Source organism: Dromiciops gliroides, chromosome 3 (assembly GCF_019393635.1).
Source record: "Dromiciops gliroides isolate mDroGli1 chromosome 3, mDroGli1.pri, whole genome shotgun sequence".
Lineage (NCBI taxonomy): Eukaryota > Metazoa > Chordata > Mammalia > Microbiotheria > Microbiotheriidae > Dromiciops > Dromiciops gliroides.
In genome coordinates, this window is record NC_057863.1 from 31343584 (window position 1) to 31363155 (window position 19572).

At 47.8% G+C, this 19572-nt stretch overlaps 1 protein-coding gene across 2 annotated transcripts in view; it reads left to right on the forward strand.

The window, feature by feature from the left end:
* Positions 1 to 248: 248 nt before the first annotated feature.
* GPR160 (G protein-coupled receptor 160) overlaps positions 249 to 19572 on the forward strand; it is a 28228-nt gene continuing 8904 nt past the window's right edge. For both annotated transcript variants that reach the window (XR_006355729.1, XM_043996815.1), the window contains exons 1-2: positions 249 to 374; positions 18729 to 18853. The gene's annotated coding sequence lies outside the window, so the exon portion shown is untranslated. The remainder of the gene's footprint in view (positions 375 to 18728; positions 18854 to 19572) is intronic.

Here is a 19572-nt window from a genome sequence, read left to right on the forward strand (position 1 = left end):
AGGCGTTCCCTCGCCCCCTGGCGGAGCCCGACAGTCCACCTGGGGTGCACCTGACGGCCCCCAGCCCTAGGCCCGGGGTGGGCGGGGCGAGGGGCGCCCAGCTCAGCCCACCCTGTGCGAGGGAGCCCGGAGCTCCGGCTCCGGGGCGCACTTCCTCGTCGGACGCCGCGCGGGGCGGGGCGAAGGTGGGGAGCGGCGGGCGGAGGGCCCTGCGGTTGGACGGGCGTGGCTCCCCGGGGTCACCTGGCGCCGCCAGGTGCCCGACCCCGCCGGCTGCCGCCACGGCCCTCCTTCCTCTCTTCTTCCCACGAGCTCTCGGACGGACGCCCCCCCCCCTTCCCCGGCGCGCTCCCACGCTTGCTCGCTCTCCCGAGGTGAGTCCCGTCGGCGCACCCCCAGCACCCCGAGGCCGGCTTGCGGCGGGAGTCCGGGGCAGGGCCCGAGGGCGCGGGCTGGGGGGCAGCGGCCAACCGTTCCCCGGACCCCAGAGAGGCAGCCACGAGGGGCCCTGGAATCTCCCCACGCCGGCCCCGAAATGGAGTGGGGGAGGCTGGGCGCGGCGCCCGGCTGGGGGGCTTGGCCGCGCGCCCTTCGTGCGTGGTTCCTGCGGGCTCGGGAGGCCCCCCACGCGTGCGCCCCCACGCGTGCGCCCCTGCGCCCGCCCTCTCCCGCGCGCCCGGGCCGTCCGCACCTGTTGCCCGGACCTCGGCTGCCGCTTTGTTTTCCGAGCCCCTCTTAGAACTTCTCCGCCCCTGCTGCCTCCCCCTCCTCCGCAGCCCGGGCAGCCCCCCTGGCCGCAAGCCTGCTCTGGTTTCCCCACCAAACCCGGCCCCTTCCCCGGAGGGGAGCGGTCTGGCGCGCGGACGGAGGGCACGGCCCTCGGAGCCCACCGCCTCTTTTGGTTTGCCCGGGGGCAGTCGGGGGCCCAGGGGGCGGCTGGCCACGCCTTTCCAGGAGAGGCCGCCTAGACCCTGGAGGCAGCGAGCTAGGGTGGAGGCCGGCTACCTGGCCGGGGCTTCACGTTTCAGGGCTTTGCAAATGATGTGGGGGAGCTACGGGCCGTGGGGGAGGGGAGCCCGGAGCCTGGGCGATCGGCGGACCCAAGCCGTCACCCTCCTCCTCCGCTCTCAAGGGTAGACCCACCCCGAGGAGCCTGCGCCCTGAGGGGTTTCACTGGTGCTTTAAAAAGATGTCTGGAGCCGGGTGGTGATTTGGGGGTGTCGTAGAGGAGACTCGCTCCGGAATGCACCGGGTCCGGCTCAGCCCTGACGTTCCGGCAGGGGGGGGGGTGGGCATTCTCCCATCAGCCGCGGGCTGAGAGAGACCCTGAGACCCCTTCCAGCCCTGAGGTCTGTAAGGGGTTCTCCCAGCATGGACAGCTGTGGGACACTCGGGATCCGGCAGAAGCTGGGGCCCCCTGCCAAATCCCTGGATGGGCTGCCCTCAGGCCTTCCCAGCAGCGTGCCCGGATCACCCCGTGCTTCCTGAGCCATACTGGGGGACGCTCGTCTTGGCCCAGCCTCACCCACTTATTTCACCTGGATTACTGAACGTACCCAAGCTCCCTTCCCCGTGGAGGTATCCGGGTTCATTAGTTAGATATTTTAATACAGGAGAAAATGCCAGACTTCTGCCCCCAGGAAGGAAGGGCTTATTTCTGCCCGTTGGTAGGAACACCAAGGGTGGAGGCGCTCCAGCGGCTGAAGTTGGGTCAGCTTCTGGGGTCAGAGCGAATGTACACATGGAGTGGCCAGGAAGCAGAATTTTTTAAACTCCTCCTCCACTCTTTGGTTATCTGCACTTTCTAGTTAACCACGCCATTGTTCTGTCTTTGGGTGTACAGCTGCAGGCTCCTAGTGCGGTTTTCCTGCTAGATGTTCAGGGGGTTGTTGTTGGTTTTTTTTGGGGGGGGGGTTGCTAGCCAACTTTCCTAATTGTTCTCTTGTTCTGGCTTAAGAGCTAGGGAAGAAAAGGTGGGCACGAGAGGTGTATTAATGCTGGCTGAAGCAGCATCTCCAGTGTGGGAGACCCTCAGAGGGGCACAGAGTTCTTGGAGCTTGGTCTCCCGCTGTTAATGATTTCCTATTTATCTCGTGTGTCGCTTGCTTCGTGTATATTTGTTGCCATGTTGTCTCCTCCCCCAATTAAACTGTAAGTTCCTTGAGGGGCAGGAACTGTCTTTTGCCCCGGTTTGTTGACTGATTGCGCCCTTGCTTTAAAGAGAAAACAAGCTCATGTGATGCCCTGGGCAGCCTTCTCTAGACTGGTAGACAGCTAACCGTGTCCAGAGATTGTGAGTCAGTCATGTTACGCTTTTTTGTAACCACGCAGACACCGAGGATCATGTGTAAGAGCTAGACACTGGACTGGGGATGCAGAGACAACAATGAGTGTCCCGAACCCTCCGGAAGCTGGCATTCTGTCAATTCTATCACCTGCAGACAACCTGTACATTTACAAGACTGTACAAAATTAACCCCAAAACATTCCCATTTGACTTGCAATCATTTCCCTAAGGGGTGCTTTGACTGAAGTGTAGAAAAATCAGGACGAAACCTCAGTGGCCAGTGGTTAGTAATGGGGGAGGGAGCAGCTGGAGGATGACATTTGCCCATTCATTCATTTATTCATTCATTGTTTAGCTCTGAGGATGTTCCAGTGTGAGAACTCCCTTCACCACTGCAGAGAGGACTCAATGGGGAGCCCTGACAAAGGGAGTGACATCAGAGGTAGAATTTGAATCCAGAGCAGAATAAGTTTGCTTTGTATTGGATGCAGCTGGAGGGGGTTGGGGGGTATATTTCAGTGTTTTACTTGATAGTCAATTCCTTGATGATGAAAAGGCAAAATAACGTTGTCCACATCTTAACCAAGTAATTTTGTTTCCTGTGCTTGAAGATCTATGATTTCCATATCCTCCCAGAGAACCACCAGAGCTTAGTGGCCAAGTAAGAAGGTCCACTCGGTGTGATAGAGGCCTTTCATGACAGTAAAAATGCATTCTACAGGGGCAGCTAAGTGGCGCAGTGGACAGAGCACTGGCCCTGGAGTCAGGAGGACCTGAGTTCAAATTCGGCCTCAGACACTTAATACTTACTAGCTGTATGACCCTGGGCAAATCACTTAACCCCAATTGCCTCACCAAAAAAAAAAAAACGAGCCGTTTAGCTGAGTCTCTCATCACGCTTTAAAGAAATGTTTATTGAGAACTTTAATTTCTTACATCTGCTCTATTTATCGATGGCCTTCCCTTCCAATTCACTAATCTCTGTCTCTCCTCCCTCTGCTAGAGACACACCCCTGTTAACAGGGGAGGAGAACAATTGAAAAAGTATGACCTTGCCAAGCTGTTTCCTTCCCCCTTTCCCTGCTTCTTTCTGTTCTGAGGTCTCCTGCTTCATTTCTACTGATTTCCTCACTATGAAGAGTGATTGCAATGTGACTTCTGCAGAATATTATCCTGGTCTCCGTCCGTTTCCTTTCTGTACTTGGCATCCCATTTTTCCTCAGGAACGTGACATTTGGAGTTACCTGTTTGGCCTGCACTACCTTTCCCCTCATTTATGTCCTAAGGTGTTGTTTCAAGAGGAGATGAATTGCTGTTTATCATCAGCAGCCTAGGCAGGGTAGAATTAGGCTCTCTGGGGCATTGCTGGCTAATAGCCGTTTTACACAATTACAATAAATGGACTTCCATCTAGAGACTAGGGATGTTACGTTTTCTCCTGCTCTCATTACTGAGGCTTAAGGCTTTAATTGTTAACTATTAGAACAGTCGGAGAGAGAAGATGCTGACTCACATCGCAGAGGGAGAGTTTTTTATAACATGGAATTACACCTCCAATTCTTATTTCTATTCCCAGAGCCTGCACACCATGGCCCTTAATAAATCTTCATTGAACCAAGTTGAGATGATCATACCGCTCTCACTAAGGAGAATCGTAGGTGTCATAATCATTATTGTTATTATCCCCATTTCACAGATCAGGAAACTGAGGCTCCCGTAGCTTAAATGGCTTACACAAAAGATAACATCTGAACTGACTTTAGGTCAGTGGTTCTTTTCATTCTTACCCTGTCGTGTCAATCTACTTTTGTAATGTAATTTCACCTGTGCCAAGGAGGGTGACCTATGGACCATATATACACAGCCATTGGTTGCCTTGCTTTGGTCTAGAAATTCTGAACCTGTTGAGAGTAACAAGCTCCCCCGTAAAACTAGGCTGAGCCACTGTGTGAGTCCAGTGAAACAGTTTAAAGAAGCTAAACGAGGTTGATTTGTTAATTAGACAGTCAGAATAGCCAGCTGATATTGTTAGATGTCCAAAAGCAAGGCCTTATTGGCTTTCTCTGTTTGCCCAAGTTTCTTCAACTGTAAAATGAGAATGAGAACAGGACCCACCTCCTTGAGTTTGTTTCAAGGGTCAAGCGTGACTGGCACATAGTAGGTGCTTGATAAACGGTTATTTCTTTCCCTTCCCCCTCATTTTATAGGAGAGGAAATTGAGGCCAACTGGTTAGTGACTTGTCAAAGATCAAACGCCCAGTCAGTGTCTGAGGTTGGATTTGAAGTTGGGTCCTCCCTGCCTAGCTGTCTCTAAGCAAACAGGACCTGCTCTCAGGGAGCCTACATTTCATGTTAGAGACAACATGCATGTACATACATGAAATAAATACACGGTAATTTGGGGCAGGGGGAACAAGCGGGTGGGGCGTCAGGATGGGCTTCAGGTGGGAGGAGGGACATGGGGGAGATTGAAAGAGTGGGAAGTAGAGAGAGAACATTTCAGGCCTGGGGGCATTCTATGAAAATAGCCCAGAGATGGGAGATGGAGGGTCCTATCAGAGGAACTGTGAGCAGGCTTCTTTAGCTGCATCAGGGGGTGGCTACGGGGCAATGCTAATTATTCCTAAGGCTGGAACACAAGTGACTAATAGAGTGTGACAAGGGAGGGTTTATCCACACCGGTGAGCCCATGGCTGGAGTCAGGAAGACCTGAGTTCAGCTGCAGCTTCAGACACTTAGCTGTATGACCCCAGGGCACCCTGGGCGTTCCTGATCCTGCTCCCTACTCATTCTCCATTTACGTCACACTCCCCAAGTGCCGGTGTCCCCCACACCTCTCTTTTAGGCCCTCTTTCTTCCTCCAAGGGTATGCTGCTAAATATTGAGCAACCAAATCAATCAATCGGGCCCTGATTTGGAGTGTTGGCAGACTTTCAAGGTGTAACCTCAGTGGGCTCTCAGGATCCCATATGAGCTGGTTCCAGCACGTTCCTCCACCCTTTCCCTCAGTGACCTCCTCAGGATTTTATCACCTTCTCCAGTCTTTGTTACTCTCCCCTTCCCCCCATCACCGATTGGACATTTCCAACCGGTTAATCCAGACATCTCAAGCTCAGATGTCCGAGGCAGAGCTCACCATCCCTCCCCCGTTACCCACCCTTTTCCAAGCTAGCCTGTTGCTGTTGAATGCACCATCAGCGTTCTAGTTGTTCGTTGTCACCCAGGACGTCCCCCTCTGTCTCTCCTCGTGTGCCTCAGCTGCGAGATGTCGCCTTTTCTATTTCTTGGCTATGTCCTCTCGTCCCTTCACATACGCACCCTTCATCACCTCTTAGCTAAGGACCCCTGCTTTTCCTGAAGCACAGGCCCCAGCATGCCAACCCCGCTCAATGAAACCTCGCTCTTTATTAACGCCGAGATAAAACAGCATCCTTTACCTGACTCTTGCATCTTTCATACATGGCTCCCATTGTGGTTCCCAGGCTTCGTGGTGGCCATCCTTGGTACCCAGCATGCCCTCCCTTGTCTCCTTTGCCTCGGGTTACCTTCGAGCCCCGCCTTCTTCATTAAGCTTTCTCTGGTCTCCCCAGCTGCTGGTGCAACCCCTCCCCAAACTACCTCCCATGTTATCTCCTTTGGAATGTAAGTTCTTCCAGGGCAGGAAATGCTTCACTTTATCTTTGGGCCCCTTTGGTGCCTGGGACATGGGAAGTACTGAAAAAGGCATATGGACTGATTGATCAAGGAAGACTTCATAAAGAGCAAAGCTTCAAAGCATGGAGAGAAGATTTTGAATTCTTTGTTTTGTTTTTGTTTTTTTGCGAGGCAGTGAGGGTTAAGTGACTTGCCCAGGGTCACACAGCTAGTGTCAAGTGTCTAAGGCCGGATTTGAACTCAGGACCTCCTGAGTCCAGGGCCGGTGCTTTATCCGCTGCGTCACCTAGCTGCCCCCTTGAATTATTTCTCATTGGTGGCAGTGCTCCCCACGTCAGGTCTCCCCTTCTCAGGATAAGGTCAGAGAGTGGCTCTATTGCCGCTTGTTTGACTTTTAAAGCCCTTTGTAACGCGGCCCTGACCCAGCTTCCCAGCACTCAGAGAGTGCCACTTCTGGCATTCCGTGATCCAGCCAAACTCGGCATCCGTTTGAAAGCTGCCTTCGATGAGGAGTGAGCGGAAGCAGGGAGACCAGTCGGGAAGCTATTGTAGGCAGTAACACAGACCTGTGCCGGAGACTAGAGCGGGTACCAGGGGTATTGCATGGGGGGCATGCAGAGTTTGGTAACTAGTCACATGGGAGGGATGAATAGCACATCGTGCACTATTATCGTACTATGAAACATGATGATCATAGCCAGCATCTATATAGGACCTGCTGTATGCCAGGGTCTCTGATAAGCTCTTTACAAATATTTTCTTACTTGATCCTCACAGCAACCCTGGGAGGCAGGTGTAATTATTATGCCCACTTTACACTGGAGGAAACTGAGTATTACAAAGGTTGTATCTTGCCCAAGATGCATGGCTTGATTTGAACTCAGGTCTCTGGCTCCAGTCCCCATGATCTGTGCACTATCTGTCTATATATCTTTGAACTTGGTGTCAACACCTGAATTCAAATCCTACCTGGCACATTTACTGTATGACCCTGGGCAAGGTTGCCTCAGTTTCCTTATCTGTAAACCAGGGGAAATAATAGCACCTGCCTCCCAGGGTTGTTGTGAGGATGAAATGGGATATTATATGTAATGAGCTTTAAGTACTTTTACAGGGTACAAAGCCCAGGGAACACACATGGAAAAGTTAACAGACAGCCCCTGCTCTTGGGAAACACATTCTGATGGGTAAGAGAAGATGGAAGGTTTCAGTGCCAAGTCCAATGGAAGGGGCCCCGCAGCAGAGCCGGGGGTCACGCCTCTGCTTTCCTGTCATTGCCACTGATAAAATCCCACCCGTCGTCGGTGATGCTGGACCTTTTGGTAGCACTAAGGACATTGATGACGAGAACTTTCATTGGCTGGGACTGTAGCCCCTGCAAGAAGGAGCCGGCTGAGGGCACTGGGCTGGAAACCTTGCCTTCCCTAAAGGCCTTGGGTTCAGGGTCCTGGGCCGTCCCCATCAGAGTCTGAAGGGAGATGGTGCTCAAGGGGGTGGTCGCCCCTACACACACACACACACACACACACACACAACGGGTCGGCATTTGGTGGGGATGGTCAGCCATTTCTCTGTAGGAAGTGCTTCCCTGTGGCCTGGAGGGTGCTGACATGCCCAGGACCCCTGGGATCTGTCTCTTTGGGGCAGTTAGTCAGCAGTTGTTGCTAGTGGCGGTGAGGAAGGCACCCTCGTCAGCACAATGATTTCTCCCCTCAGCGCTAGCCCCAGGGCCTGGGATAGTAGGAATGGACATGCATGCGCATGCTTATACATACACACAGTGTATGAAGTACAATCTATCACACATATGACATGTAGGTTACGCAGTGAATGGAATAGTGTATAGATTTTATAGGTAACATAACATAAAATGAATATATTATATGTGATATGATATGTTCAGTGTAAAACCATGTATAATATATATGACATAATCTATTTGGTTTGTCTATATATTGTATGGAATATATTAATATAAATAAGATACTAGTATTACAAGGAAACATCAGAGAGAGCACCAAGGTCTGAACACAGAGGGCTGGGCTGGGGGCGAGGGGGGCCAAGCATGTGTGAGCTGGCTTAGACAGAGAGATGGTGAGTTTGGCTTTGGGTGTGGGGCTGGAGATGTAAGCCCCCCTGACAGTTTGAAGGGTGAGTCTGAAGGTCAGATAAGGAGATAGAGATGGAATCCTCTGCAAAGGGTCGGTGAAGCTGTGAAAGTGGACAAAATCATCAAGGAGGAGGGTATTAAGAAAGACAAGGACGGAGGCCAGAACCTTGGAAAACACTGAGTCGTTGTTGCTGTGGTGGTGGTGGTGGTGAAGGGGATAAAGAAACAGATGGGGAGAAGTTAGAGAGGCAGAAAAAGAACCAAGGCAGGTGGTGTGGGGTGACTAGTATTGATCGTGTCCCAAGAAGTCAAGGGAGACTTAGGCTGAAAAGAGGGCTTTTGATTTGGTGATTAATGGAGTGACTATTAATGACTGATTCATCAACAAATATTTATAAAGCGCCTATCGGTCTCGTGCCAAGCCGTGCATTAGCTACTGGGGACCTAAAGGTGAGAACAAGGGCAGCCCTGGCTTTGGAGAGCTTACACTCTTGCAGGGAAAAGGAAAAGCCGGGCTTGACAAAGGTGGTGAGGGACGTGGAGGCCTTGGGTGTAGACTCTTTTCAAGACATTTTATGGTAAAAGGGAGGTGAGAGATGGGACTAGAACTTGGAGTCAAAACTTCAAGGATTTTTTTTTAATACTGGAGCCTATTTCTAGGTGGATAAGAACAGGCCACTGAAGATTCAAGAGAAGATGAGGACAGGGATGATTCATGGAAGGCCTGGAGGGGAAGGGGAACAAGGGCAAACAAAAGTAGACGGATTATCCTTGGCAAGACCCAAGGAGGCTTCATCCTGCTGCAGGATGAAGGGAAGAAGGAGGGGGTGAAAACACTAAAAAACATTTAAGGAGTCACACGGGAGAAACTGAGGCTTGGAATCAGTGAAGAATGAGGCTGGACGATGTGGGGCTAGAGAGGAGAACAGATCTGGAGTCGGCCCTCAAGGCTGAATTTGAGAATCGATGAATGGAAAGATTTCTGAGAGGGGCCAGGCCGGCCCAGATGAGGGATCCATCTCTATCTGTAGTGGGTGGGTCATGGCCCCATGACCTTTGAGCTTTGCTCAGCAGCTTGGGAGGAGGGGTCTGAGAAATCCCAGGGGCCACCTCGGACTAGCGACAGATGGGGGACGAGGGATTCCAGCCACCATTCTTTGTCCAGGTGAATCTTTACAGTGACCGACACTGGGGTCAAGCCCTCCCTATTGTCTGCCACTGTAATGATTTACTTGGGATTTCAGCGAAGCCAGAATGGAGGGGAGAGACCGGGGAAAATTGGGAGAGGTCAAGGAATTGTGGGCAAAGGGAGGAGGTATTTCAGAGTCCAGCGTCTTTGGAATGGGCTAGTCCAGAGTTAGGACCAGAGCTAAAATAGGCTAGTGTGTGGCTCAAAGTCAGGGTGGAGACAGACGACTGGAGCTGTAAGAAGTCAGGTCTTAGAATGATTCATTATTTCAATGAATTGTTATTAATTACTATTAATGATAATAGCCAACATCTGTATAACACTTTAAAGTTTGCATATTATTTCATTTTATCCTCTCGATGACTCTGGGAAGTAGGGCTATCATTGTCCTCATTTTATAGATGAGGAAAGTGAGTAGAGTAAGTGATGGAGAAAATGTTCTTAATGTAAAAGTATGTCCTGAGAACGTACATTCCCCCATCACTAGCCCCCATCACCACCACCACATTTGTATGAGTGCTGGAAGGGACCACAGTGACCATCTCTGTTCCAAAAGATAGCGGGAATAAAAATCTCTCCAGCTGCCCGACCAAGTGGTCTGTCTCGCAGCCTTTGTTTTTAAGGTCCCTGGGTAGGGGAACTCCCTCCCTCCTCACTGAGGCTGCACATTCCCCTTTTGGAGAGCTAGGCTTATTTTTCTAGCATTAAGCTTTGCTTGGTTCTACCCATTTCTCCTTGTTCTGTCCTCAAACTTTGTAGTCTCAGGACCTCTTGACACTCTTCACATTATTAAGAACCCCAAAGAACTTGTGTTTATGTGGGTTATGTCTATCACTATTTACTGTATTAGAAATTAAGACTGATCATTTGTGCCTTTTGGGTTTGTTTGATTTTTTTACATCGTCATAGTTTTCCCCCTCCCAGAGAGCCATTCCATTAAAAAAAATAGTAATTTTTCGTTGTAAAGATCTTTTTTTTTTTTTTTTGCTGGGCAATTGGGGTCAAGTGGCTTGCCCAGGGTCACACAGCTAGTGTCAAAGGTCTGAGGCTGGATTTGAACTCAGGTCCTCTTGAATTCAGGGCATGTGCTCTATCCTCTGTGCCACCTAGCTGCCCCTAAAAATAGCAATTTTTAAAGACAAAAGAGGAAAATATCAGGAAAACCAATCAGTACATCGAAAGGTGCAATCTGTAACCCCTGTGGCCCTCCCACCTTCAAGAAGGGGTAGGTTGGGGCTGTCTTCTCATATCTCTCCCTCAAGTCCCACTTGACTCTTAGAATTCTGTTACATTTACTTTCAATTTTTTGGTTTGTAGTTGTTCTTTCCATTCACACTGTCGTAGTTACTGTGTTGGTTCTGTGACTTCACTCTGCATCAGTTCATATAGATCTTTCCATTCTCTGTGTTCATCACACGCATCACTTCTTATAGTACAGTAATATTCCATCATATTCCCATACCACCATTTGTTTATCCGTTCTCCAATCAATGGGCATCAACTTTGTTTCCAGTTCTTGGCTATCACAAAAAAATGTTGCTATACCTATTTTTTTTTTTTTTTTTACACCAAAGTTAATTTATTTTTCCGTTACATGTAAAGATAGTTCTCAACTTTTGTTTATACATGCTTTACAATTTCAGATTTTTCTCCCTCCCTCCCTCCCCTCCCTCCCCCCTCCCCTAGACAGCAGGTAATCTGATATAGGTTATATCTATATATATCTATACATATACATATAGATATATATATACACACACATATATATACACATAATAACATTAATCCTATTTCTGCATTAATCCTGTTACAAGAGAAAGAATCAGAGCAGTGATGCAAAACCTCAAAATAGAAAAAAAAAACAACAGCACCCAAAACAAAAGAAATAATATGGTTCAATCAGCATCTATACTCCACAGTTCTTTCTTTCTTTTTTTTTCTTGGATTTGGAGATCCTCTTCTATCATGAGTTCCCTGGAACTCTTCTGTACCATTGCATTGGTGAGAAGAATATAGTCCATCACAGTAGGTCAACACTCAATGTTGATGATACTGTGTACAATGTTCTTCTGGTTCTGCTCATCTCACTCATCATCAGCTCACGTAAGACCCTCCAGGTTTCTCTGAACTCTTCCTGCTCATCATTTCTTACAGCACAATAGTATTCCATTGTATTCATATACCACAACTTGTCCAGCCATTCCCCAATTGATGGGCACCCCCTCAACTTCCAATTCCTTGCTACCACGTAAAGAGCAGCTATAAATATTTTTGTACATGTGGGTCCCTTTCCCCCTTCCATGATTTCTTTGGGCAAAAGACCTAAAAGTGGGATTGCTGGGTCAAAGGGTATGCACAGCTTTATCGCCCTTTGGGCATAATTCCAAATTGCTCTCCAGAATGGTTGGATCAGCTCACAGCTCCACCAACAATGCATTAGTGTTCCAATTTTCCCACAGCCTCTCCAACATTTATTATCTTCCTTTTTTGTCATTTTAGCCAATCTGATAGGTGTCAGGTGGTACCTCAGAGTTGTTTTAATTTGCATCTCTCTAATCATTAGAGATTTAGAGCATTTTTTCATATGGGAATAGATAGCTTTGGTTTCTTCATCAGAAAACTGCCTGTTCATATCCTTTGACCATTTCTCAATTGGGGAATGACTTGGATTCTTATAAATTTGATTTAATTCCCTATATATTTTAGAGATGAGGCCTTTATCAGAAGCACTGGCCTCAAAAATTGTTTCCCAGCTTTCTGCCTCCCTTCTAATTTTGGATGCATTGCTTCTGTTTGTACAAAAATTTTTTAATTTAATATAATCAAAGTCATCCACTTTGCATTTTATAATATACTCTATCTCATGTTTGGTCAAAAACTGTTCTCCTTTCCAAAGATCTGATAGGTACACTATTCCTTTCTCTCCTAATTTACCTATGGTATCACCTCTTATGTCTAAATCATGTATCCATTTTGACCTTATTTTAGTATAAGGTGTAAGATGTTGGTCTAAGCCTAATTTCTGCCATACTATCTTCCAGTTTTCCCAGCAGTTTTTGTCAAATACTGAGTTCCTATCCCAGAAGCTGGAGTCTTTGGGTTTATCAAACACTACATTACTAGTGTCATTTACTACTGCATTTCCTGAGCCTAGCCTATTCCATTGATCTACCGCTATACCTATTTTTAATTTTGGGGGGACTTTCTTCTTATTGACGCTTCCTTGGAGCCCAGTAATGAAGCCTCTGAATCAAAGGGCATGGACATTTTAGTCACTTTATTTACATAATTTCAAATCACTTTCCAGAAGGGTTATACCAATCTCTCAGCTCCACTAACAGTGTATTAGTGTGCCTATCACCCTCCAATATCAACTTGCTATTTTTTGTTACCTTTGCCAATTTGTTGGATGTGGGGTGAAAATTCACCCTGGCGTTGTTATGATTTGCATTTCTCTTGTTATTACTGATTGGATATGCTTTCATATGGTTGTGAATACTTTACAATTCTGCTTTTGAGAATTGTTTGTTCATATCCTTTAAGTGCTTATCTATTGAGGCAAATTGATCATTAAGAAAATAACAGTAATAAACCTATTACATCAACACATCTAACGTATTTTAGGAAAAACAAAATGCATTGAGAAGAGGGGCATTTGTTTTTTGTTTTTTCAAAGCTGAATACTGGTTTTGCACCATTGGTGCAAATGTCAGCACAGTTGTTCCGGGATAAACCACAAGATTCAAAAAGACATTCAACACTGAATATTTATTTCATCACTTCTTGTTTTTGTTGCCAAATGTTCACATGAAAGGTCTCCTTTGAAGCTGATATGGAAAAATGAAAGCAAAGTAGCAAGTCCAGCCATGTCTGTAGATTTGTTCATTTGTAAAGCAAAATTATAATTCTGTTTGGTCTTCTAGCTGGCAGAGATTAGAGTGAAAAGGGCAAAGCATGTCTTTGTATTAGTATTAAAATAGTTTTGACTTCCCGGATGCCCTGAAAGCATTTTGAGGATCTCCAGGGGCCTCTAGACCACACTTTGAGAACCCATGTTCTGTAGCGCTAATAAAGAAGGGAGATAGAGTCACGTCATCAGGCGATGTTAAATTCAATTCAAACATCATTTATTATTAGGCACCTGCTGGATGTAGAAGCACTGGATTAGGTTAGTCAGTCTACAAGCATATATATATGTATATGTATATGTGTGTGTGTGTGTATGTGTGTGTGTGTGTGTGTATATATATATATATATATATATATATATATATATAAAATGCTTACTATTTGGTAAGCCTTGGGGATATGAAGAAATACAAATCCACAGTCCATGTTCATAAGGAGTTCACATTCGAATAGAGGAGACAACATGCAAATAACTACGAGTTAAAGAAAAGACTGAAGTAATAGATATAAAAACACTTTGGAACTTTAAAAGTGAATGGCTGGGGGCAGCTAGGTGGCGCAGTGGATAAAGCACCAGCCTTGGATTCAGGAGGACCTGAGTTCAAATCTGGCCTCAGACACTTGACACTTAGTAGCTGTGTGATCCTGGGCAAGTCACTTAACCCCCATTGCCCCGCCCCCCCCCAAAAAAAGTGAATGGCTGAACAGATAGGTCAGTGAATATAAGGAAACATTCATATACCATAGGAGAGGCCAGGAAGGAAGGTGGAAGGGGGTTTGTGGTAACTGTAGCTTGGGGTTCCCTTCCTGCTGATTCTGAATTGTGTTGGGGCTGGTGAAGTCTGACTTAGAACCTCTGCTGGGGGAGGAAGGCAGAGCTAACTTGGGGGATGATCAGAGAAGGCTTCCTGGAGGGGGTGGCACCTGAGCTATAAACCTTGACAGTGGAGGAGGATTCTCAGGAACAGAGCTCAGGAGGGAGGATGTGCTAGGCACAGTGAGACCCGAGGTATCAAATTGAGTTCCTCCAGTTTGGCTGAAACGTAGACTTTATGAAGGGGCGTAATAAGAAACTAGGGATTCTGCTTCTCTTCCCCAAGAAGAGACCACAGACCTTATCTTCACATTCAAAAACTTGTGGGTTTTATTTTGTTCCTTTTTAAAGTACTTTCCGACTTTCAAATTTAAAAAAAGACATTACAGCTGAGACAGTCAGGATTTGTGCTTATGTTCTTAAAGAGGAAATCCTTCAGGATTAACCCCCTGGCCAGCCGGTTCTCTTAACTGTTTGGCAGTTAGTGGGAAGGCCACCGTACCTGCCTCCCTACATGGGGGTGCTTGAAACTCCCACCTTTCACTCCCATCACACCTTAAAGGCCTCCTGGAAGAGATGTGCTCTCTAGATGGGCTGAGGCATTTGGCTTTCCAGGCCCTGATGGGACAGATCTGAAGCTGGCAGACTTGGATGGGCACCAAACAGGTAGGGAAAGCTCTGAAGTGTGGGGTGCAGGGGGAGGAAGTAGAACTGTGTTTCATCTTAGGCCCCACAGCTTGGTGGTGAGCAAGTTATCTTCAGTTACCCTGTCTTAACTTGCCTATGTACATGCTGTCTTTCCACCCACAGAAAGCAAAGTCTTGGAGGGCACTGACCATTTTTCAGTCTTAATTTGTATCCGTCAACAAGCACAGTGCCTCCCTCACTCAGAATCGTTCTTCATTTGTTTTCAGTTGTGTCTGACTTTTCGTGACCCCTTTTAGGGTTTTCTTGGCAAAGATGCTTGAGTGGTTTTTGCCATTTCCCTCTTCAGCTGATTTTACAGATGAGCAAACTGTGGCAAAGAGGGTTAAGTGACTTGTCAAGGGTCATACAGCTAAGTATCTGAGGTCTGATTTGAACTCAGGGGCTCCTGACTCCAGGGCCAGCACCACCCTTCAGAGCAGGTGCTTAAATACTGAATGGATGGATGGAAAAATGAATGAATGAATTTCCTAAGTCTAGGTTTTATTAAATGCCTGATCATGTTATAACAACTGAACATGTGGTGACAACTCCTCTACAAGGGATGGCTTTAAAGTAATGAGAGACCCCTTGGCTTATCAGACTCCTGAAAACAGGAGGGGGAACAGTGGTGGGGCCATGTTCTTATGCAATGAAGCTTTCAAAGTCAGCTTTGCTACAGGGTTGATCGGAAGTCTGTGGCCACATGAAAACAAGGGTTAGAATCAACACCAGCCAGGATGACAAGGTCTCTTAAAGGAAGTTCTAGGGGTTGAAGTCAGGCCCGGGGCCTGACAGCAGCTTTTAAGATCATTGACATTTATTTTGTAAATCCTAAAGTTTTCAGGCAAGAATGACTATCCCCATTTTACAGATGAGGAAGTTGAAAATCAGGTGAAGGATCGCCAGGATCCACATCCCTAGTGATGGTCAGAGCTGTCCAAGTCTCCATACTTCGAGTGTACGGCAGACGTCTAGTCAGAAGAAACCATCTAATGTTTTATGTGATGCACATGTGGAACCTATATCTGATTGCTTACTGACTCGGGGAGGGAAGGAGGGATAGTAACTGGAACTCAAAACTTTAAATAAAAATGATTATTTTAAAAAAAGAAGAAAAAACCCTTAAGCGTAGCCAACATCGCAAGGGTGCAGAACCTTCTTTTCTTCAGGGTTGTTTTGTCTTTCTCAAAAAAACAGTGGGGGGGGTACAGTGGATAGAGCACCAGCCCTGGATTCAGGAGGACCTGAGTTCAAATTTGACCTCAGACACTTAACACTTACTAGCTGTGTGACCCTGGGCAAGTCACTTAACCCTCATTGCCCCGCAAAAAAACAAACAAGAAAAAAGACAGTGGGAATGGTCAAAATAATTTGTCATCAGCTCCTTTGTCTCCTGCCTTCCAGTTTTATCCGTCAGTGCCCTTGGGATGACTTTGCTTGGTCAGGTGTCTCCTCAAGCCTTCTTGTTTTAACAACAAGGCTTATCGCCTTGACACCACCTTGTCAAAGACAAAGCACCCCGCCATCGTTTCTTTTAAAAAGTGGTGAATATGGGGCAGCTAGATGGCGCAGTGGATAGAGCACCGGCCCTGGAGTCAGGAGTACCTGAGTTCAAATCCGGCCTCAGACACTTACTAGCTGTGTGACCCTGGGCAAGTCACTTAACCCCAATTGCCTCACTAAAAAAAAAAAAAGTGGTGAATAACAGGTGGTACCTGTGTTGTTCTACTTTTCATCATTCTGCATTTTTATATATTTTATTTAGTTAGAGTGTTTGTAGTCTTTTGTTCTTGCTTTGGGTTTTGCTTTGTCTTCATTCAAAAAGAACTTTCTAAAAGAAAAATCCTGGTGTGGTAATATGATCATATTTATACTAGTGATTCTCAGATCTGCTTATCCAGGCCCAACCTTCCTACCAACCCAGAATCTCTCTTCTCCACCAACTATCAGACATCATGAAATCAACACGTCCAAAACTGAGCTCTTTATTCCCACCCTATCCCCCCCGACCTTTCCCCGATTTCCTGTTACTGTTGAGGGTACCCCCATCCTGCTAATCACCCTGACTCACCACCTGGTCATCGGCCTCACTTTCTCTCGCCTCCCATATCCAATCTGTGGCTAAGATTTGTCTATTTTTGCTTCCTAACATTTCTCCAATTCAAATGCCCCCTTCTCTCTCCTCTGACACTCCTGGCACCTGGACTGTGGGACTAGGTGGCCAGTGGGCCAGTCTCTCCCCGCTCCAGTCCCTGCTCTCCTTAGCCATCAAAGGGATGTTCCTCAAAGCGGGGATCCCACCCCATCACCCCCTTACTTCAGCAGCTCCCTGTCACCTCCGCAATCAGACATAAAACCCTGTTTAGTCTTGAAAGACCTTCATTCCCTGTCTCCACCCCCCCCACCCCCGCTTCCTCCTTCCCTTGGTCCAGGGACCCCAGCCTCCTGCCCATTCCTCTAACAAAGCACTCCATCTCCAGACTCCTCGAACTGCCTCTGGATGCCGTCCCCCCAAATCCTCTCCCACTGTCTCCTCCTCTCGGCTTCCCTGGCTTTCTTCAAGGCTCAGCCACCATCCTCCTTTCTGCAGGAAGCCTTTCCCCTTCATTCTTTCCCTCTGTTGATTATTTCCAATTTATCCTGTGTATGGCTTCACTGTCCATAGCGATTTACGTGTTCTTTTCACCAATAGACTGCAGGCCCCTTGAGGGCACGACTGTTTTTTGCCTTTCATGGTATCCCCAGCCATCCCCCTCAGTGTCCGTGGGTGCTTAATAAATGCTTCTTGTGGTCCAATGGGAAGAGCCCCCGTGGAGCTGATTTACTTCTCATGGGACCTCAGGCTGATGCTCGCCCTTCCTCACATAAACCTGAGAGGGCCCCTTGCAGCTGTAAATCTCTGTGTGTGTGTGTGTGTGTGTGTGTGTGTGTGTGTGTGTGTGTGTGTGTGAGTGAGTGAGAGATGGGGCTCTAGCTTGCTTTGATATGGGAGACATCGACTGGGAATTGAGATCAGGGAGAAAATGAACCTGGGCCCTGGGTCCTTCTCCATGGCTGCCCAATCTGAATCTACTCCTGGCCACTCTTGGCCGAGCAGCTGCGCGTGTGGTCGGGTCTCCTGACTGAAGGAGAATTCTGAGGGCTGGAAATGCTCCCTTTCTCTCTAATCTCTGTGTGCCCAGGGCCAGGGCCAGGGCCAGGGTGGTACTTGGCAGGTCCTCTGTTTTCCATCCAGATCCTTGATTTGGCGTCTAAGTGGAAACTTCCACCTAGAGTTAAGTCACTTGTTAAGTCACAGGATTGAAGTTCTTGTTGGCTGTTTGTCCTTCATGAGGTCAGGGTGATGTCATGACTTGCACTGAATGGGATATGAGGGAGTGAGGGAGGGCTGTGTAGTCACCAACCTCCCTCTCTCCTCCAGAGCCATCTCCATCCAATGGCAACATATACATCAGGAGGACTGGAGATGGCCCCGGATGTTTAAGGCAATGGGGCTTAAGTGACTTGCCCAGGGTCACACAGCTAGTAAGTGTCTGAGGTGAGATTTGAACTCATGTCCTCCTGACTTCAGGGCCGGTGCTCTATGCACTGTGCCACCTAGCTGCCCACAGGATCATAGAGCCAGCATCTGTCAGAGGTAGGACTTGAACCCAGGTCTTTCTGACGCCCATAGCTGTCGCTCTATCCCCTATACCTTTCATAGGCACATAGTAGGTGTTTCATAAATGTTGATTTGAACTTTATATAGTGGGGAGGGGAAGATGGGTATGAATCTGAAATGTAAGTGAGAGAGGACACCTAACTTCATAGAATCTCAGACATCATCTAACCTAACCCTGAATAGCCATCCCCACCCAAAGTGCCTCGGGGCTCGTGCTTATGGCCCCTCTTTGATGGGAGTACCCTTGTCGGATGGAGCTGAAGGATGGAGCTGGAGCGGCACTCTACCCCAAATATCATTGCTCTCCTTTACTAAAAGGAGATACTGGATACTGATGACTAAGCAAGGAGTTGTCGACTGTGACCCCCGGTTTTAGAAAGAATGGGAGCTCACAACGGCTGTTTTCTGACCCTCCAGATCTCGTCGGCTTCACGGCATCCCAGAGAGGCTGAGGTGGGCTCAGGATGGAAAGGAAGCAGGGCCAGACCTAATCCACTTAGAAACACCATCTGGACGGAGGAGTCACCCCCGACAGAGGCTGGGTAAGTGCATTCCCAGAGCTGATGCTCCCGGGAGCCAGCACAGTGGCTGTTTGGAGCAGGGAGGGTATTAGGTTATGGAGACTAATCAGGTTTATAAATAGAATGCCACGGGCTGAGCCAGCGGAAAGAAGCCCTCATCCATCTCCCCTTCCCCCACCCGGCTGACCCCAAGCATTTAGGGGGGTATCATCGACAGACCATTGGAATCCCGGCCTCCACTTTCTGCTCCTCCTCCTCTGGGTCTAAGCATTTATTAAATTAACTGTGGATTGACTCTTAAGCTGACTTGATCCGAGATTCTCTTCGGGAGCCGGAGTCTGATGCATTTCCAGTGCTCTGTCCTTAGCAGGTGCTTGATAAGGCATGAAGAAGAGGGAACAAACATTTATTAAGCACCTACTATGTGCCAGGCACCGTATGAGGATACAAAGACAAACCTCTAACAGGCCTTGCCCTTGGGGGCTTCCGTTCCACTGTACACATCCACGTAAATACAAAGTAAAGGAATAATAATTTGGGGAGTGGGAGGAGCAAAGTAGTGAGAACCTTGGATTTTTGTCAGCATTTTTTCCCCAGAGACACACCCCTAGTTCCAACCCAAAGCTTTGGCAGTGAAACTGAGTCAGCTCAAAGTTTGTATCAGTGCTTTGGATTTCCTTATTGATACTGATGGAGGCCAAGATAGCAGCCTTCCCCCAGGCCATGAGTGCCTCAGAAAG